This window comes from Osmia bicornis, chromosome 3, assembly GCF_907164935.1.
Source record: "Osmia bicornis bicornis chromosome 3, iOsmBic2.1, whole genome shotgun sequence".
NCBI classification, from domain to species: domain Eukaryota; kingdom Metazoa; phylum Arthropoda; class Insecta; order Hymenoptera; family Megachilidae; genus Osmia; species Osmia bicornis.
In genome coordinates this window covers 8,329,633-8,349,342 of record NC_060218.1, presented here as the reverse complement: position 1 = coordinate 8,349,342, position 19,710 = coordinate 8,329,633, and the positions used below count along the sequence as shown (strand labels likewise).

The following is a 19,710-nucleotide window of genomic DNA, read 5'->3' as shown; positions in this document are numbered from 1 at the left end:
TTCGCCATTTAATCTAGCATGTAGAAAAACAGTGTTTACATAATAGTTAGGAAGGTCGTACATTAGATATGAGGAACTGCTTATAAACAGTTGAGTTCAGTTTGTCAAAAGTTCATTACTGGAAGACAGAGAAGCGTCTTTAACTCGGAAACAAGGTCAAAGTATTGGGAAATATCTTAAAAAGATTTCATGATTGAGCAAGTTTATTATTTGTTACAAACGAGAGTGTTCTTAAAAAAAAAGAAGAAGGTCATGAACAATAAGACAAAGGCATGGAACGGTACGGGGAACTTTTCAATTTCCGATTACTCCCAAATCCACGAGCAAACAGTTTCTGTAGATGGAATTGGGTCAGTGGTAAAATAGCTTTGTTCTTTCCGGGCTCGTTTGTCGTTGTGACCATTTTGGAACTGCTTTGCTTTTCGTTGTTTGTCTTTACGTGCCGCACGTGCGTGTGCTATACGCTTTCGTCTGGTGTTATCACGTGTCGAGTCCGTGCTGGGTCCTCTCCGTCACGCACCCACCATCTTTCTCCGGCCGTGAATCTTTTGCCAATCCACGGCGAACCGAGGGAAAAATACTCTTGGATTGTTTACCAAACTCGATCGTTTTCCATTCGCGAATCATTGTCTCCGTCATCGTGGGCCGCCTTGACAGACACGCGTGCGAAGGTCTTCTTCTTTTTAACTTCTTCCCAGTCGCTTCGTCTTCCAAATTATTTTTTTGCACGAAATTTTCAACATTAATGCTTCAAAATATTAAATTTTCAACATCGATGCTTCAAAATATTAAATTTTCAATATTAATGCTTCAAAGTAAAATATACACAGTGTGTACATACTTAGTTGCCTGCACAAGGGTTAAATAGCCATTAGTTGCGTCTAGGAACTCTATTATAAAATAATTTTCTATCTAATCACAGCTGCGATAGAGCTAATCATAGCTTGTTACTTTGCACTCATCTAACGCTTAGTTAATTAAACCGATTAGAAAAAGCATATATCGAGGTGGTATGTTTACCGATCTAGTTTATGTGTTATCGTTTTCATTGATGAATAATAATGAAAGGAGTGTACGAGAGAAGCTTACGAACGAGTGTGGTTGAACGTGTCGATAAGCCAGGACGTGTCAACGACCTGTTCGAATTTGAAGCAGAGAGAGTAGGTTGTTTTTTCTATCACGAATATACGTAATATCTGTACAGTGTGCGCAATATACTTGACGAACTATCGTTAAAAACATGGTCGATTCGCAATGGGTGATAGTAACGATAGGGTTGATTAACCGTGGAAAGCGTGGAAAGATTTAGAATTTAACACACTGTTAAATTCGAATGAACAATCAAATAGGGTTGATTTTCAGCGATCAGGAGATGGTTCCGTTCGGTTGGAAACGGAAGGAAACACGGTCTATTAATTACTTATTGTCTCCGCGTCCCGTAAACCGATCTACTTTCGCTGGCAGAGGCGAAAACTGTTTGCCAGCTGCGATCCACCGACCCGTTCGATAAACACTTTATTTCGGGTCGTGTCGAAACGTTGCGGTGGTGTGCCGCATGCCGTGCACCACTAAAAATACACGACTCTGCGGACCTACCCTTTCCCCCTCTGCATGGACTCTCACCGAAACTGCAATCGAAAATAACTTTCCGAAACACCTGGCACCCCGGCGTTCTATTCTGCACATCGGATCCTCTCGTCTCCTCTTTTACTCCCCCTCTTTCCTTTTCTCTATCTCCGTCACTAGATTTTCCCCGTGACGGATGCACCTGTCCATCGAGTTCCACCAGTACCGTGAATACTCGGGAAAATTAGAATTCACTTTTCCAATACTATGAAGCTTCACTTTTTTTTTTTTTTTTTCTTTAATTATTTGAACAGTTTAGGGGTAGTTGGATTCTTCGACCATGGTATACTGTAATATAAATGGATAGAGCATTACATCGTCACCTTCGCGTCTGTTGATTTTGATAAGATTACGAGAGGCGAAGATTTTTGATTATTTACATGACTCGAGGAGAGCGTATTCTGACACGCGGGAAAAATACCGAGCAAGGTGGTTCAGCTTTGCACGTGCAGAAAACGCGAGGTTCCTTCTATCGTATATTACACTTTCAGCTACGTGTTGTTACTGTAATATGAATCTTCGTCTATGAATCTCTTATTATTACTATGAATTGCTACATTCTTTTGTTAACTTAAGGTTTAAAGTGTCATTGTAATCGTACAAGTAACAATCGAGTGATAACACCTAGAGAACTTGTCAATAAAAAAGTACACATGTATCGATAACGATTTAAAAGTCTATTTATGAAGCTAATTGTAAATATTCTTGATTTCTTCATAGATAACGTTGTCATATTATCTTGTGCCAAATAGAAGCATTAGGGAACTGATAATGATTCGGGTTATCAGTATTAATCGATAAATTCGTCTGTGTTTGTTAAAATTTTCATTTCTTTCGTACAAAATATTTGAAATTCCGTGATCCTAACAAGTGGAGGTATCTACGTTAGGGGTTGACGAAGGGATGTAAAAATATTGTAACGTGTTGGATGTGAAGGCAGCATTAACCACCTATATTTGCAATACTCTGATGCTGGCAAGTATCCAAGGGATGCTTGCTAGCACGGTGAGATTCTTAGAAACAGGCTGCATCCTTTTCCTCCTCTCTTGTTCTTTCTTCGTCTTTTGCGAGAGTTCACGCGCGGGTCGATGCACGATCATCGGGTTTTCTGGGTTAATCACCGAGCTTTTCGCACGGAACACTCGTAGCTGCGTGTTCTAGTCTCTAATCGTGTCTGGATATGATCCACGTTTGATATATAACGAATATTTAATGATTCTTAACAGGTAACGCGAAAGATAGAGACGCGTGACTTGATGACGTATAATTGATATTGCGATTGGTTCGATCAGTCTTATGTAATCTTAAACTGACAAATATTTGTTCAATTTTAAAGTATTTGAAGCAATATGTATGTTTGCCTGTAGATTGTATAAAGAATTCTCCTTATTACAGTATACCATGGTCGAAGAATCCAACTACCCCTAAACTATTCAAATAATTAAAGAAAAAAAAAAAGTAGAGCTTCATAGTATTGGAATTATGCTTCCTTATAAATAGCAAGAATCCGTCCGGAAGGTCGGCGACGCACGGTACTTAGGCTCTACAACTTAAAACTTCCAACTCGTTTTCTCAAATTAGCGAAATATATTGCTCCCCTATTATAGAGATTATCGATAAATTATTATTTCTCAGAGAAAAAGTACGATTTCCATAAATTCTAATACATATTGAGAACTCGACACATCGGGAAGTTAGTGGCTCTCTGCCAAGAGTCTTCGGGAAACCTCCGCACACGTTCTCTGGACGACGACCCTGAATCACATATACCCTAATGCTACGTTCACAACGATTCAACAACCTCTTTACTTTAACACGATAATCATTCGCGTGGATCGTTTGCAAAGTAAAAAACTGCACTGATAAACAAGGTTGAATCTTGTGAACTGTGACTTGTTCGGTTACAAAAGCTTGCCATGGTGACACTTTTTTTGTGTGTGAAATGTCCGTGGAAAATCGCAGTGGCGTTTGTGGTTAAAGCTTGTAGAAACAAATTCGAAGAAAGAGAGATTGACAGGCTCAACGTTGCGGAAAAAGTCAATTATAAGGGAACTAGGTTGCAACAACGAATCGCTACTATGTTGCTACGTGACCCGTTTTTACGTGCATTGAACTGCTATCTGTATTTTCTTTTATGGGTGGAATTCTCTTTCCAGTTTATCGGCGAAACAAAATGGGAGGCGAGAATGTAGGTTCTCCTATTGGAATGGAACTATACGTTTTCATTGTTGCAACGTTCTCCATTTGCTTTGCATTTCAGACCCTTCTTTTGTTAATTTTGTAGCGTAGTGGATATTCTCTAGTATTAAGTTTAGTCATAGGAATACGTTTAGTTTAGGTTAAGATAATTTACGACAGGGTCATGGTGACCCGTCAAGGGCCTGCAGGCCTGGCGAAGCGGGGAACTTACGAACGGGTCAGTCTTGATGTGTCGTTCGTTGTTAACGCGTCGTTTGTATTTCAGTCAGTCTTTTGTATTTAGTTAATCTTAGTTTTGTCGTAGCTTATTCGTTTAGTCGTAATTTGTCGTAGTTTAGTCGCTTAGTTGTAATTTTATCGTAGTTTAGTTATCCATAATCCAGCCGGTTCGAGTGGTAACTGTTTATACAAATACAATCTTCACTTAATTCCAATCGAGCCAAAATTCGTTTCCTCCTTACCATCGTCAAATCCCACAATTTTATTAAAATAATATCCCCAAGTATCACAAACGCTACATAGGTAGAGTACAAAAAGTAGTTTTGAATTATCCATAATCTTCATTGGGACATATTTTATTACACATAGCTATATTTACTGCATCAACCATGAGAACTAATCGAATCTAATGTATTCACAAAATCGTGTCAGTAAATACAAGGTCGACGTTAATTAATCGATCAATTAATGATTGAGAGATACGTTAAGAGGAAACCAATTTGTTAGGAATTGTGCATTGCAATTGAGCGTTCTAGAAACTTGATTTTATAAAACGCAGGATGATTAAAGAATCGAGCTATTGAACGATATAAAATATAGAGAGGGGGTCATCACGGAAAAATTGCGCGATTCGTGGAAAAAATGTCTCTGAGCCAAACCGCACGATATTTAATTAGCGTGACGATAATCCGTGACTCGACCCTCGTTAGTCCAACAACACAAGTTTGCTTCTCGTGTCAAGGCTGCGCTCCGCGTGTGTAAGCTTCGTCTTTTCTTGGCTCGAATTTTTCATTTTCATTGTGGTTATGGCTCGAATGTGAACGTGAATAACGCAACATCAGCACGCGAACGTGATTTTATATGTCTGTCGATGGAATTCATCGAGAGCGAATGAAATTTTCATGGCAAGACACGGTCCTGAATAATTACAAGTCTGACCACGTACGGCTACTTTTCACTCTGCCATTGAAATATGCACTCCCGAATTTTCAAAGATGATATTGATTCTGTTGGAGACGTTTTGCCAGAAATGAAAAAAATTCGCGAATTGTTATCTGTTACACAGTCATTACAATACCGCGTACGACTTGATAATCGACTGGTATTAATCACCGCCATAATAATTACCAAATTTCCGTAGAATCGTCTGTTTGCCGAGAAAACACGCCTGCAAACGCAGCTGTCGCGATCTCAGCTTCGCGTTATCAGTTCGGGGAAAGGAAAAAAAAATGGAATGAGATAACAGATTCAAGAATGTATTAATATTTTACTACAACTTTGCTACAATTAACGTTTCCGTTTATGCGTGAACGTTTGCTCGCGATTAAAGATCACGAACTCCCGATCACAATTTGCTATTTTTTTCGAGCGTTTGTAACTGGTATAAAGTCATCGAGTTGAAGGGTTAATGTAAAATTATCATCCGGTTTATTATTATCCGGCACTATACTGACGCCTATTTTGCTGATCTCGAATATCGAGATGGTTTTCTAGTCCAGTCACAGTTTTGCAATAAATTATACGGTGTGTAAATATAGCACTTTGCCATTGTTCAAATTTATAATTATCTATTTACATTTTCACAACAAAGTAGTATTAAAAGAATTTTTGCGATTAAGTTACTTAATAAAGAAATTGTAATGTTAGAAAAATCGAAGTAGGCAAAAAGTCGAGTTAGGCCATGTGTATTTTGTCAGCGCTTTTCTCCTTCTTAAGGGACAGTCCCCAAACGTGGGGGTGTCGTAAATAAAAGGGCATACTGTCGAAGGAGACCGAGGATTTTTGGGACAGCAGGGTATTCTTATTCTGACTGTTGTCTTGTAAGGTTGTGCAAAGAAAGAGTCGGACATCTTATTTAATACGCCCACTATTATTTAATTTCCCGCTCGGTTAGTCTTACAGTAAAGTTTGTTTATTTAAATAACTAACATTATCATAACTTGGAAGGGATGGCTGTATCATCGCCTGGATAGCTCAGTCGGTAGAGCATCAGACTTTTAATCTGAGGGTCCAGGGTTCGAGTCCCTGTTCGGGCGGATTTTTTTTTTAACATGGAAAATATTGATTTGCGACGACTGGATTAAGAATGTTCGGAAGGGGATGTAATTTCAGTGCCTGGATAGCTCAGTCGGTAGAGCATCAGACTTTTAATCTGAGGGTCCAGGGTTCGAGTCCCTGTTCGGGCGAATTTTTTTTTCTTTTATATTATCATACAAAATTTTCTAATAATTGTTTATTACATTTTTACAAATAATTGATACATATTTTAATATAATTATTCGTAAATGTTTACTATGTTTCTAATCCGTGGAGTATCGATCATTCCAGTATGTTAGAGGATTTTTTTGAACTTTCAATTTTATATTTGCTACCGTAATATGGAATATATTTGCATACTGCTTGCCAATCGGTTATCCAACATATGCAGATAAATGCAGCGGCACCGTAAGCCAACGCTGAGACTTTCCTGTAAAAAATCGAGCATTCGATGAACGCTGAAGATAGAATATTAAAAACAATCATTACCATCCTTTGGCTTGTTCAAAAAACACCGACCAGTTTGCTCGAGTACTCGGACAATCCTTTTTGAAAGTGAACGCCATTTTTCTCATACGATGTTTATCGTTAATATAGCAACAAATAATTGACAGTCAAGAAATATCATTTGTGTGATATTCACGCAACATTCGTTGCAATTTAATTCAATTGTCCATCATTTCGTTATCTGTCGTTCGTAGACAATATCAGTCGCATTGCGTTTCCGTTCTGTTTTTTTCCCTCCAAGATAGCATTATTATTTGTACCCGATGATTTTTGTCAATGTGCTTGATCGGGGTTATCTAAAAGAATGGGCAGATACTTTCTAAATCGAATAAGAGAGGAATCACAGTGCTTTCTTCTCGTTGGTCGTTTCACACACGGTGGTAAACCGATGCACGCGTGAATACGATCTGCATAAATGTAAAATAAACGCACACGTGTGCTTTATACACTTTGCCGGGACCCCGATACGGCTCGCACGGAATATAACATATATTTTAGTTTTCAACTTGTCAGACACTCGGGTCGCACAACAATGTGTGCGCGTGTGTTCGAAAGAATTTATACGTTAGTGCATCGGACACACCGACCAGATGAAAAATTGTTGTTGCCTGTCGTTGTCGGTCCAATGAGTCGTTCTTATCTATTTCTAAAATTGAACGATGAGTCGAAAACAAGAGAAATTGTGCAAGAATCAGTGCGGCGGATATCTAATGGAAAAAGTTGATTACACCGAGTACACGTAAATTGTCGAAAAATTTCATCAGAATGTTTATTGAAATCGGCCGCTGGGTGTCCTCGTTTATTCCTAATTACCCTGTGTGTTTATGCGGATAAACGATATCTTGATGAGCCGTACAAGATTATATTCATTGATATCCTAGTTTAGCCCCATCTTATCGTCTGGACAAAATAATTGACGATTTTTAAACCATTTTATCGATTAAAATAAACTTTCTTTTAATTTGGTATGCTTTATTCGCTTCTCAATTTCCACGAAAATTTATCTTTATTTTATTTTTATGTATATTTTTTCTTGTACTGGGATAATCGGGAATACCAAATGACCGTGCGTTAAAAAAGGCATTTTGTCACATTGACTGTAATTATACGATTATTAAAATAAACGTTAAAATGACATAGCTATGAATAAACAATTAGAAGAATAATTCAATGTTTCTTTTTTAATTATATTATGTTGCATACGTCATCGATGACCCACGGTATTTGTTCAAAGTACGACCCAAGACAATACACGGGTACTTGGTAAATTTTTTAAATTAATTTTCTCGATAACAAAGTCTCAGATAACATAGTCACGTTCCACTGTTCTCACAATTAAATTCAGATTCTTGTGCCTGGTCCCAAACGACCCTGTATATCATTCTTCATTCAACCTTCCAGTTCCGGTTTCTCACACCTTCTATATTAAACAGAAAAAAAGAAGGTAGTTTTTGAATCTGGTTTCGACCAGCTGATATTAATTTAAAATTTCAATAGGAAACGTGTTAACGATGTTGCAGTTCTTTTGTCTTTGTAATCTTGGTCGTGTCATTATCGATACATCATGTTTTTTTCTTACACATAAAAGAAAGCTCGACATACATACATATGTCGGTAGTCAGATTCCTGGTCCCTCGTAAATTTCGTTTTCGTGAACCCGTTCCTTTCGAATACAAATCTTCTCGCACCACCACGTGGCACCACGTGGCGTTTAATTAAACTAGGCCAGTTTGTTTTTCATTTTACCCGGGCATATCTTGTTAACTATACACACTTTCGATCATTTCGATTCCAAGGAACAGAGACCGTCTCCTGGAACGCTTATCCTCTTCCCTTTCCTTTCATCTTTTTACAGTATTCGATAAAACGTTCCAGCTGACAAATTGTCACGTTCACGATGAAAAGTAACGAACGCTAATTGGTGTAATAATTGGTGTAATAATTGGTGTCTTAGCTGTTAAGGAAAGATTCTGATTTCCGTAGATTTTCCGCCGTTTCTTGCAAAGGTTTCGTAGAAATTCTGACGAAGAAGGAACATCACAGGTGCAGTAATTATGTGATGTCATTCCTATCTTGTCCTTGGCAAAGACCCGCGAAACGCCTGAGGACATTATCCTTGAAAGTGTAGGATCGCGATCAATCAGAGCCGACAACTCCCTACCTGTCATTATTGTCCCTGCTCGTTGGCTGACAAGATTATTGATTAGTCACCTACCAGCTACTTATTCATTCCTCTCACGATTGAAGCAACGTGACGGACTCGCTTTTTTTCCGGTTTTCAACAGTACTCCCTCCGCCGACTCTTGCGATGCAACTGTGTATTCGCGTTTCTTGTCGTGAATCGTGACGCTACTTTGTATCATTATCTATGGTTTTATTGCAGCGACCAAGGTAAAGGCATATTACTTTTCTTTTTTTTGTTTTTTTCTTCATTCTTTTCTTCATTTTATGCAAATTAAGCGGTCGGTGTAAAAACTACATGGAACTTTATAGAAGATACAAAAATTAAATTAACATTGCGAGTACTATGTTTCTTAAGCTGTCGATCAGCTGAACGTATCCTAGTAGAGAATAAAACATCGAAAAACGTAATTTGAATGCAAAAATCATATCAGCTGGTAATCGATATGCAACCGACGGCCTGTTTATTTGACCGGGGGCATTTAAATGCATCCGAGCACTTCCGAGAAGACACTCCCGGTGATTGAATCTATTCAAGAGAGCTTGCAGCACGCTCGTCTCGATCCTTTAAAGCCCGGTTCACACCGTGTTCGTTGCATAGATATCACATTCGAGTACCTGACGTAATCGCGAACACGTACAAAATTTCAAACGATCTTCGTTCTCTGACTTTTTAATCACGGCTGATTAAAGAGAAGGAACCATTTGGTGTTTCGAGGTCTCCGTTGCTCTCGCGAGTCCTTGTTAAGTTCCACGTCGAGGCAGTAGACGATTCGATCATTCGAAAAATTTAATTAATATTTCGTTTAAAAAAAAATTTGAACGCGAACTTTTCGGGGTTTTTTATAATTTCAGAAAATGGATATCAAATTAGTGTTCTAAAGATGATCTAAAATAGTGTTCTAAGTTATGAAACCCTGTGAAAAGAATGATCAGATTACAGGATCGCTTTGAACGGTGTTCCTGTTTTCGAGCAAACTGAAAAGCGTGACGCGAATGTCCCGCGTTGAAAGTTTATCGAATCGTGTAAGTACCGTTCGTTCGACCGAGAGCCTGTTGTGTAGAATTCGGTTCCCTTTCCGTGACGAAGACCGTGCTCCGATTTACGTTTCCGCTCGCTCGTAAAACGACTTCCGGCGACACCTGCGCTCCTCGGCCACGAAGTTATGAGCCGTGGCGATCCGAGGTTCCTCGTAAATCCTCGACACTTTGTACTGTCTTTTAACACCGACACGGATCACGATTTTCTTCCTTCTAATCTTTCGTTCCGGCTTATTTAACATCTTATGTACAATAACATCTATTTACAATAGAGAGAAATATTTATTAGCTTAGCTTTCTTTCATCAACCCCTTTTTTATATAAATCTCTCTGATTCTCGTGGTTTTCCTGTGATATCACAAATGAAAATCTCCTGATCCACGTATTTGAGTGAAAAAAAAAAGAATTTCCCTTCTCCGAACATAACAGAGCGGCATCGTTACGAATGTATATCGGGACCTTGCAATTTTATCGCAACGTCAGTTATCTCTCGAATACGTGAGTCACGATAGGCCTGGAAATCTGTGTGTGGAAAGTTTGCATGATGTTTGTCCCTCAAACCTCGAATTAACATTCGCGAAATTAGGATCAGAGCGAACAGAAAGTGATACTCTGTCAGCTTTCGAAAGATGGATGTCTGGGTTAAATTGGAAGATTCAGATAGGAAAATTCCACCAGCGAAGGGTGTTTTATTTTGAGAATCATATTTTTCCAGACATTGTTGAAAATATGTTTAGTCAGAGAACAGAAGTGGTGGGTCTGTATCGGTGTGGTCGTTAAGGAGGGAACGTAAACAGGAAGAAAATTAGAACGAAACGTACATACAGGCGGTTCATTACAAACAACGAACAGTCTGTTCGAGTACCACCTTAAATTCCACTGCGTTTGTTTCTTCTTCCTTTTTTTTTTGCTGGTAGCGCTCTTTCCGAGCCGTGACTATTTCGTGGTCCGTTCAAATTTAGAATCGAGCTGTATCGTCCGACTTTTGCAATCCCTCTTTCTCTTTCGGCTTTTTCCATTTTCCATTTTTCCTCCTTCCGACCATCGATTTATTTAGATCTGATCCGTGAATTTTCCGAGGGAAAAACCCTGCTCTATTTTCTCCATTAATGCGTTTATTGATCGAATCAAAGTTTTCGCTAGGGCATCTGTTGTCTGACGCAAATCGATCGACGGAACACGATAAACATTCTATTTTAGCTTCATGCTAATTCACCGTCCGATTGGCAGTTATAAACGCGGAATTTTTGCCATTAATAGTCCCCTGTTGACGTAGAAGGAGTTAATTTTGATCCATTGTTGATTTATTTTTTGTATCAGCTGTAGTCAGCTAACAGGGAGATAAACAAAGCTTATTTTGATAATCATATTTGTTTGATAACAGAAAGAGAAGTTGATAAGGCACTTTGCCAATTATTTTATTTACAGACTGCCCTTAATATCCTCTCAAATGAAAGATAAAAGAATTTTGTTCGATTCGTTTGTTTGAAATTCTTGCTGTCTTTTATCGCGATGGAAGCAAGACTTTCCATTCTGTCCCATTAGTTTCTTCAAGGGGGTACATCTGTACTGGCACGAAACGAGCAAGTGGTCTGGAACACATGTTCCACGAAGAAGAGTGGAATATTTGTCTTGGTCTCTGTTGGCTAGTGGACGGACAGAGAGTGGCTGGCTCTGTCCAGGGCGCTACTCCACATCGGGTACACGTCGATGCACAGCTTCGTACGTGTTCGTGAACGTTCGTGAACACGAGTCAAGTACCGAGCAGCAATCTCGGGCTGGCATTGCTCGCGGGAATAGCGAGGTGAGCGGAGCAGACTGCTTGGTGCCAGCAGTCATACGAATCCCACTCTCTTCCTTCTTTCCTCCTGTACGCTTCTCCGCTTCGTTCTACCACGCTTCTCTTTCCCTTTTCCTTGCACTCGTGCCACCGTCTACCTCAGCTCTGCTCACCTCCGCTACCGTCTATCTTCTTTTCCTCTCTACATCTCTGTACGTATTTCATCCTATGACCATTCGCGTAGGTTTGGCCAGCCAAACTCGCGTTTTACGTAATCTTATCAATCGCTGCGCTCCATCAAGGCCGACGTGCATTTAACGCGCATCCTGCAGCACAGCTGGCTGCATGGAGAACGCTGACACGTGTGCAGCCGATTCGCAGCGTGAGCGCACTACCTTTGAAATAGGGATTTAGATAGTAATAATTCGAGTATAGATGTTTCGTGATTGGAAATGAGTCGTTTCGAGACGCTACATATGTATTTTGTTTGATATAAAATTATAGGGTGGTTTTCAACTTCTTTGGAAGCTGATGCAACTATGTACGAAATCGAGAACGAGCTAAAATTGGACGAGTAGAAGAATGCGGTATGTAACGTGTGTCAACACCCGTGTCTCGGTAGATGACACCGTTTTGAATGTAATAAAAATCGTGTGCAAACAAAAAATGACACATCTACATGTTCGTCCTCGATTCAAAAGATTTATATATCCGAGAAATTGATGAGAATACGGTTGGCCATAATTTCCATCCCGATGGTAGATGTTTATCCAGGAAAAATTCGTTCGATAGAAAAAAAAATCGGTAGGTAGTAGGAAAAAGGTAGAGGGAAATTGTGATATGGTGGTGGTTGGTAACAAAAAGAGTAGAAGACGAAGCTAATTTTGCAGCCAGCGATGTATACGCGTAACTCGCAGATACCGGTCCGACCTAAATGCATGTGCATACATCTGTAGTTGCATGTGCAACGTGTACACAATGCAGAGGGGTCGTGCATAGCATGAATACGGGAGTAGCCAGGCTGCAATGTTATGGATCGCATGACTGCCAATAAACGATCGGTACGCGTACCCTCCCATCCGTCATTGTCGTGATTTACGGACACGATCGTTTTACTTATCGTGTCCGTTTCACCAGTCCACGTCAATTCCGCTCGTTATCTTGCTTTCTGCCCCTTGCAAGATACTGACTCGCGATAACGAGTTCGCCTCGCCTCGCCTCGCCTGTTTTTCGTTAAATTCCTCGACTTTGAGCCCTCTTGCAAAACATCCCATTGATATTTGTATCGAAGGATGCATGAATTAATTGATTATCTTTTGCGAATCGAACGAGTATCGTATTATTCTGACGATGCAAAATCATCGCGATAATCATATGGTTAAGATTGGTGCGATATAAATAACTGCTTAATCATTCTTGGTATTCGAATGCTATTGGATCAGCAAATTTTCTCATTGTCAGATTTATCCTGGATCAAACAAGTATTGGCGCAACCAAGATTCATTATAATTATAATGTAATTATAATTAACCTCTTTTGGTATAGGCAATTTAAGTAGATGGAAAATTGAAGCGTGTTTCTATCAATCAGTATTAATACATTTTTTTTTTTTGAACCCTTCAAATTATATAGACACCACAATCGCTCGAAATTTGTTAAATTAAATTCGCTTCAATATGTGCTGATGTAATTATTTGAAAAATTATATAATCTTCCATTATCTTATCAACTTTTTATACGTAGCTAAGTAAATTTGTTTATACTTAGCAGGTCGCTAAAATGGTACTCGAACGAAATAACATGGTATAAAAGGTGGTACCTATAGAGAAATTTTTCCTCTACTTTGTGACAGGTTTGAAATTTCCAATGAAATAACCCAACTGTTTTATACAGTTTGCTGGGTATTATCATATGGAAATTTGTGGTATCGGTGTTCTATGATGGTCGCAAGAAATTCATTTCTCGTTCACCTACTAGAATGGATATTTTTCTTCGTGTACCATATTACCTGACTGGTGGTTACAGGTGTGTCGTAATGGCTCTGTCCATTGTTTCTTGCCGATGCGGTTCTTTATTCCACTCCGCGTCGCGTTTCTCTACCTTCGTATAAATAATGAATTTTATTCGAACAACCGATCCGATCCGTTCAATAACTCCACGAATATCGAGCATCCACCCGACTCGGGAATGTCGCGCTTATAAAAGTTGATACAACGTTTACGTAAAATCCATGTCAACGGTGAGTAACGATCGACGAGATGCATGGAAGTTTGCCATCGAACGGCAAACAACAGATGGTAACCGGGCAAATGTTTTCGGCAAATTCTTGCTCGAATTCCTTGCTGGTCCAACGCCTGGTATAAATATCACGCTTCTTCTGGCTTGGTAAAAATTCATCCTCGTAACTCGCGTAACACCACCCTGTAAATTAGAAATAAGACATCGAGCAGAATTAGTTCTATTTCCATTGAATAAACGCTGCTTTTCCTCCTTTGCTTATGCTCGAAGGGAAAATGAAATGTATTTCCTTTTATCTGACGCGAGAACGTTAATCAGTACTTTGATTATTCTTTCATGCCTGAAGTGACAAGATTTACCGGCTCCCTTCTTCAGGCAAACGAAATCTGATAGATCGGCGTTAATTACCTTATCACGACTATTTTTACGTTGATTAATCGTCGCCGTTTAACGTTATTCAATATACCTTGGGGAGCTGACTTCAAATTTAATACGATCTAACGATAGAAAAATTAGAAACAACACTTATTGTTAGTAGATACTTGGAAATTCATCGCGGCAGTCCACGTGTTTGAGGATTCTATTAATACTAGTAATGCAAGATAGTAAATTGTAAGCCTGAACTAAACGATTAACTAATCTTATCCTGGTTAATCGTTATTCCAATGAGTCATATTATGCTTGACATTTTAATGGCGGCAATTAACATAGCATACCTAAAGGAGGAAACGATTCGTTGAATTAAGTCATTATGGGTCACTCTTGTTCGTATTCGAGAAGAATCAATTTTCGTGTAACCTTGTCATTGTTATCGTTCGTAACTCATGACTAATTATAATTAACGCCGGAGAAAAATATGTTTCTTTATCCTTTTCTTCTACTTTGATTCACGTGGCACGTTCGCTCATCGCCAGTGGAAAAATTTTCAACCAGGTAATCGACTCGTGAATCGCGCCTCTATTTTCGTATCGCGCTTCCTTTAAATAATTCATCGCCTCGAAATTGCCTTGTTTACCGAAAGCCTCCCTGCTTTGCCCGTGTTTCACCACGCGTTCTTTTCTTTTTCTTTTCTTTTCTTCTCTCTCTCTCTCTCACTCTTTTTCTTCTTGATCAAACAGAACGCGCGCGTTACTTACATATTACGTCGACACGAAATTATGTACAGCTTTAACAGTGAGACACGTTTGATATCAAATCGATTTGTCATTCTCAAATATTTTTAATCGAAAACGCGTTCTGTGTACACAGAGTTTGAGATTGTACAGAGTAACTGGTGATATGTACAACGGGGAAAAATGGTGATTCCGACGAGAAATAAGCTGATTACGTATGATAAAATTTTGTCACGCAACACCTGATTTTCGAAGGATCAAAAATATTTATCAAATTACACCAGCGATCGTTAATTATTTGATCAGCTGTCAGATGTGGAAACGATGCAAATTTCTTCTAATTTCGAAGGAATCCAATGTTATACTAAACGTTTAGTATCGAGGGTGCAACATATAGATTTTTCCGTTTAATTAACGAGACATCTAGAATGTAACGAAGGTAATAATATTTTCAAGTAACAACGGTTGCTCGAAAAACGAACGAAACCATCTGTCTATCCGTCCCTTTATCAGTTATCAGGGTGTAACCATGTCTCGTGTTTCCTATCGACTGTTACACGAGATCAGGAAAGGGTTTCGTTAGGGAAAGCTGGAAAAGAAATCGTGGATTGACCGCGATTGCATCACTATTGCTCCTCACGATGCACGATCAGAAAAAGTATTTATTGTTTCTCCGATTGTATCGAGTTTTCGAAAGAAACGTCAAGTGGTGCTTATATTTCGAAAGAGCGCTAACGATAAGCATTCTTACTTCCCCATCATCGCTAGAATTGAAAGAATTGTATTACATTTTCATCTTGAAAAGGCTTGAATTTACAAGAAACGTTCTTATAATTTTCTTGAAACCCATAGAGTAAAAAATTATATTTCCATGATAAATAAACTTGCATATTTTTAAATTCGTTTACTACAGGTATGTAATTCTTTATCTCATACATTTTATTTTTTCTATATCATAAACAAATTTCAAAACTGTCTTCAATCGAGTGTCGATTGATAAAGTCGTAATGCTCGTCAATCGATTTTTAAATCATAAATTAAAATATTTATCATTTTATTGTTGGTATCTAAAATTAATAATGAATAACAAGGAAAGAGAAATAATAGCAAGAAAAAATCAAACATTATAGGTATAATTACGCGTAGCTACGGCACTGATCAGCCGAGGAGAGCGAGCTACAGTGGGTCACAAATTATGTTTTTATAAAAACTCGTGTTTTTCGAAAACTGCGGTTGATGGAGCAATTCGGACGAGAAGCTCTTCAACGATTACCCAATTTAGCCAAAAAAGTTTAAATTTGTTGGACAGTGTTATTTACCCCATGCATCTTTCTCATTTTGTTTTGTAAAAAAATAGCAAAGGAAGATGAAATTGTGAAATACTTCTCGCTATTAATTTTTCCAGTTAATCGTAACCCACTCGTTCAAAAAGAGGGTGAAATCATCGTAGAATAAAGTTCCCAATGATGAAGTCGAGCAGAGGTTGTACATACATCTTTCGCTTTGAAGCTAAAGTTCCCGATAAAACCCTGTCTACCTGTATTCTCGGCCCTCGAGGGTACAGAGGGTACGTTTATGTATAGTACACAAGGGTTCCTCCTTAAGGAAGCGTCTACCGTTCTTCAGGCACAAAAGATTCATGGAATTTTCCAAGACGGTCGTTTGAGTTGAAATTAAACCTGCTAGCAGATCCATAGAGATGACCACGTTTCCCTTACTTTGATGTTTTTATTTAACATTATCCTCGAAGGGTGAATAATTCTTAGGAAATAAAAAATTTAGAAATTTAAATGATAATTAATTACAATTTATCGTGTAATTCAATTTAATTGGGACAAATTTAAATAATTTAAGATCACGAAGGGTTAAGGTGCGATGACTCGGTTTGATCGTTTATTCTTCGTCCCCTAAAGCGTTAAGGAAGATGGAGAGAGCTTTACGATGTTCTTAAATCGGCCCTTTAACAGTTTCGAAAAGGATGATCGGAGCAGGTAAAAGACCCTTGGGAGAGCCTTTTTCCATTATCAAGGTTTCACGAAACACCCCCTCACACAAACGATATCTTAATGATAATTTTGACGAGGAAATAATGGGTGCGTGCGAGAGAGCCCTCTCTCTCAGTGTTGGAACTTGATTTCTCGCGTTCACTTTCCTCCATAATCGATACGCTCTGTCTGGGACGTCGTATTTGTAACGATGTTGTGCAACAATCTGCAAGATCATTCACTTTAACCCGTTCATCCACAAAATTCTATTATTTATTCAATTCAATTAAGAAAGTGCAACAGAGCTTTAATTAATGATTGTATTTATCATAATTACGAAAAATAAAAGTAGAAATTTATTTGTTTTTGTTGAATAAAACTGCAGTATCTTGAGAAGTTCAACGTCCTATCAAGCGAAAATAATTCAAGATCAAGAGCACCCAATGAAACGGTTTCGAAAGTATTTACATCTCACGACTCCAAGTTGAAGGCCGAACTCTGTGCTCTCTTAGAATGAAAGGCGACAGTGAATAAGATATGAAATATAAGAGAAACATTCAAGAATGTGGGTGATAAGACGGTTGGAAATGTATGACGTCCAGCTCCCTGAAAATATTCATTTGACGTAAACAAAATAAAGCTGATAGCATTTTGCGATGCGTTCGTTAATTGGTACGTCATCAATTTCGTACGTCGATGAAGGTAGTTTATTAAAACGAAGAAATTTCAAATTCGATTCTGACGACTAAAGACGGCTGATTAATCATCGTGCAACTAAAATGGTGAATCGAATTGCAAACTGAAACTTACTTGTCCTTTCGAGCACGGCACGTGTATACAATTGCCTGGTAATTTTATTGCATTCTCCTCTTGGTATAAGGCCCGGTTGGGCTACTGCATACAAGACCGGTTTTCCAAAGTGACTTTAACGCCTCGCTTATAATCTGGGATCACGGCTACTGGCTGCAAGCTTCACAGAGGCTTTTTGTTTCACGAGAACGTGAATGCTAGCTGATGATACATATGTATCGGTACTGAATTCACTTTTCAATGTAATAATTACCTGAATATCGGTTTTCTTTTCACGCGTCAATCGAACGGGGTGTAAAAATGTGTCACGGTCTTTACCGATGAATCCAAAGCGTTCGAATCGATGGAAGTCGAATTTCTGTAATTCTTCTCGTTCCAATTTTCTTTACTTTTAACATACTTCAAAATAGTTTAGTTGTTAACGCCGACGAGTCGCGACACTGTCTCTTTAGATTCATTTACACTATACCTCGCTGTTTGAAGAGAAAATTTATTCCACCCACGATTCACGTGACTTGTATCAATCAAATCGTCCAACAAACATATTTTTCTCTGGCTGTTAGCCTAACCTTCGCAAACCCATTATATACAAGCCACTAATTTCATCGGTCCCACTGTCAAGAGGGTTTAGTTCCACGAGATGGGTTACGGGGTCGAAAATGAAAGAGCCTGAGGGCTGCGTTGTATCGAATCGTACGGTACGCTCCTGCTGGGCAAGGACGACCAGCTTTTAAAGGGATCGAGATTTCTGGAGTGTCCTTGAGACGAGGGGTGTGCCTCGAACGATTTGACAGAGACAGCAGACGTGAAAAGGGGGTGGACAAAACGCAGCAGAACGATTTGAATGCTTTGAAAGGATACCCCCGTCGGTTCTCGGTTAGCCTGGTCGTGGATTATTCTTAGGGAATCATTGAAAATGTAATCGCATGGACACTTTTGAAATACCAGCTAACACTAGATTTACGAAACCCGTTAATTTGACGCGTTTTCGATTTAATGCTTAAAAATTCTGAACATGAAAATATTATTTTTTAAACATTGCATATTGGTTTTTAATGATATAATGCAGTAAATATATATTTCTACTCGTTTTCTCTGGAACACCTATATTTTATTATTTCTCGATGTTGTATACCTATTTTTACGAAAATCCGTCAATCTGACGGGTTAATTTATATTTAGCGATAAACGTTGTTTTGAAACGACAGGGTTGGTCATGTTGGTGAATCTCGAAGAAGGGGAATTATAAATATTTCGATGAGCTTCAAGGGCCTTTCATAAGGGTTGATATCAAAATCTGAATCCCGGATTCTTATCGAATATTGAAATTACAAAGCTAAAAAGCTATACATTCGAGTATTTACCTTGTCATGCGGAGAGGAGGTTAAAGTAGCGGAAAGAAGGTTCAATATTTGTTCAACGTGGTGTCTTTGCAATGAATAAACAAAAGGATGTTTCGAAACGATAGAAGAGTCGTTTTAACGATGCCACGGTTATTGCGTAAGTTTAGGCGTGAAAAATGTTTAAAGGGAGAAAAAGCAGCGGGGCTACAAGTGATCGATCGATGATTTTGTTATGACGGGTTTTTAGCTAACGTAAGAGGCAACCCTCGTTATTCACGCGGATTAAAAGAAAATACATTTCAATTTGAATCGTGCGTTCCCTGTGCACGACAATGGGTTGTTCTGAGAGTGCACACCAGAAGGGGAGATCAAGGGGGAATAATCACCCTTCAAGTAAATATGGGTCACGACTGAAGCGTTGGATAAGTACGTGACGAGCGTAGAATGGAATCGCTCGGGTAGATTTATCTGGAGACTGTGGAAATAAATATTCAAATAAAAGTGTGAGCTTTCAAAAGCTCTTCTCTTTCCTTCTTCCTCGTCGATTGATTTTTTATGCAATTCCAAGAGTAAATTGAATAATATTTGTTGTTTCGTTATGAAAGGGTACTATGTGGTAACTGAATGCAAAT

At 38.7% G+C, this 19,710-nt stretch overlaps 1 protein-coding gene and 2 non-coding genes across 4 annotated transcripts in view; all 3 read left to right on the top strand.

Moving 5' to 3' along the window:
- LOC114876718 (sestrin-1) overlaps window positions 1-19,710 on the top strand; it is a 117,238-nt gene that overhangs the window by 57,180 nt on the left and 40,348 nt on the right. The gene's annotated exons all lie outside the window — the stretch shown is intronic.
- On the top strand, window positions 6,008-6,080 carry Trnak-uuu. The gene has a single exon. It is a non-coding gene; the product is annotated as a tRNA-Lys (tRNA).
- Window positions 6,158-6,230, top strand: Trnak-uuu. The gene has a single exon. It is a non-coding gene; the product is annotated as a tRNA-Lys (tRNA).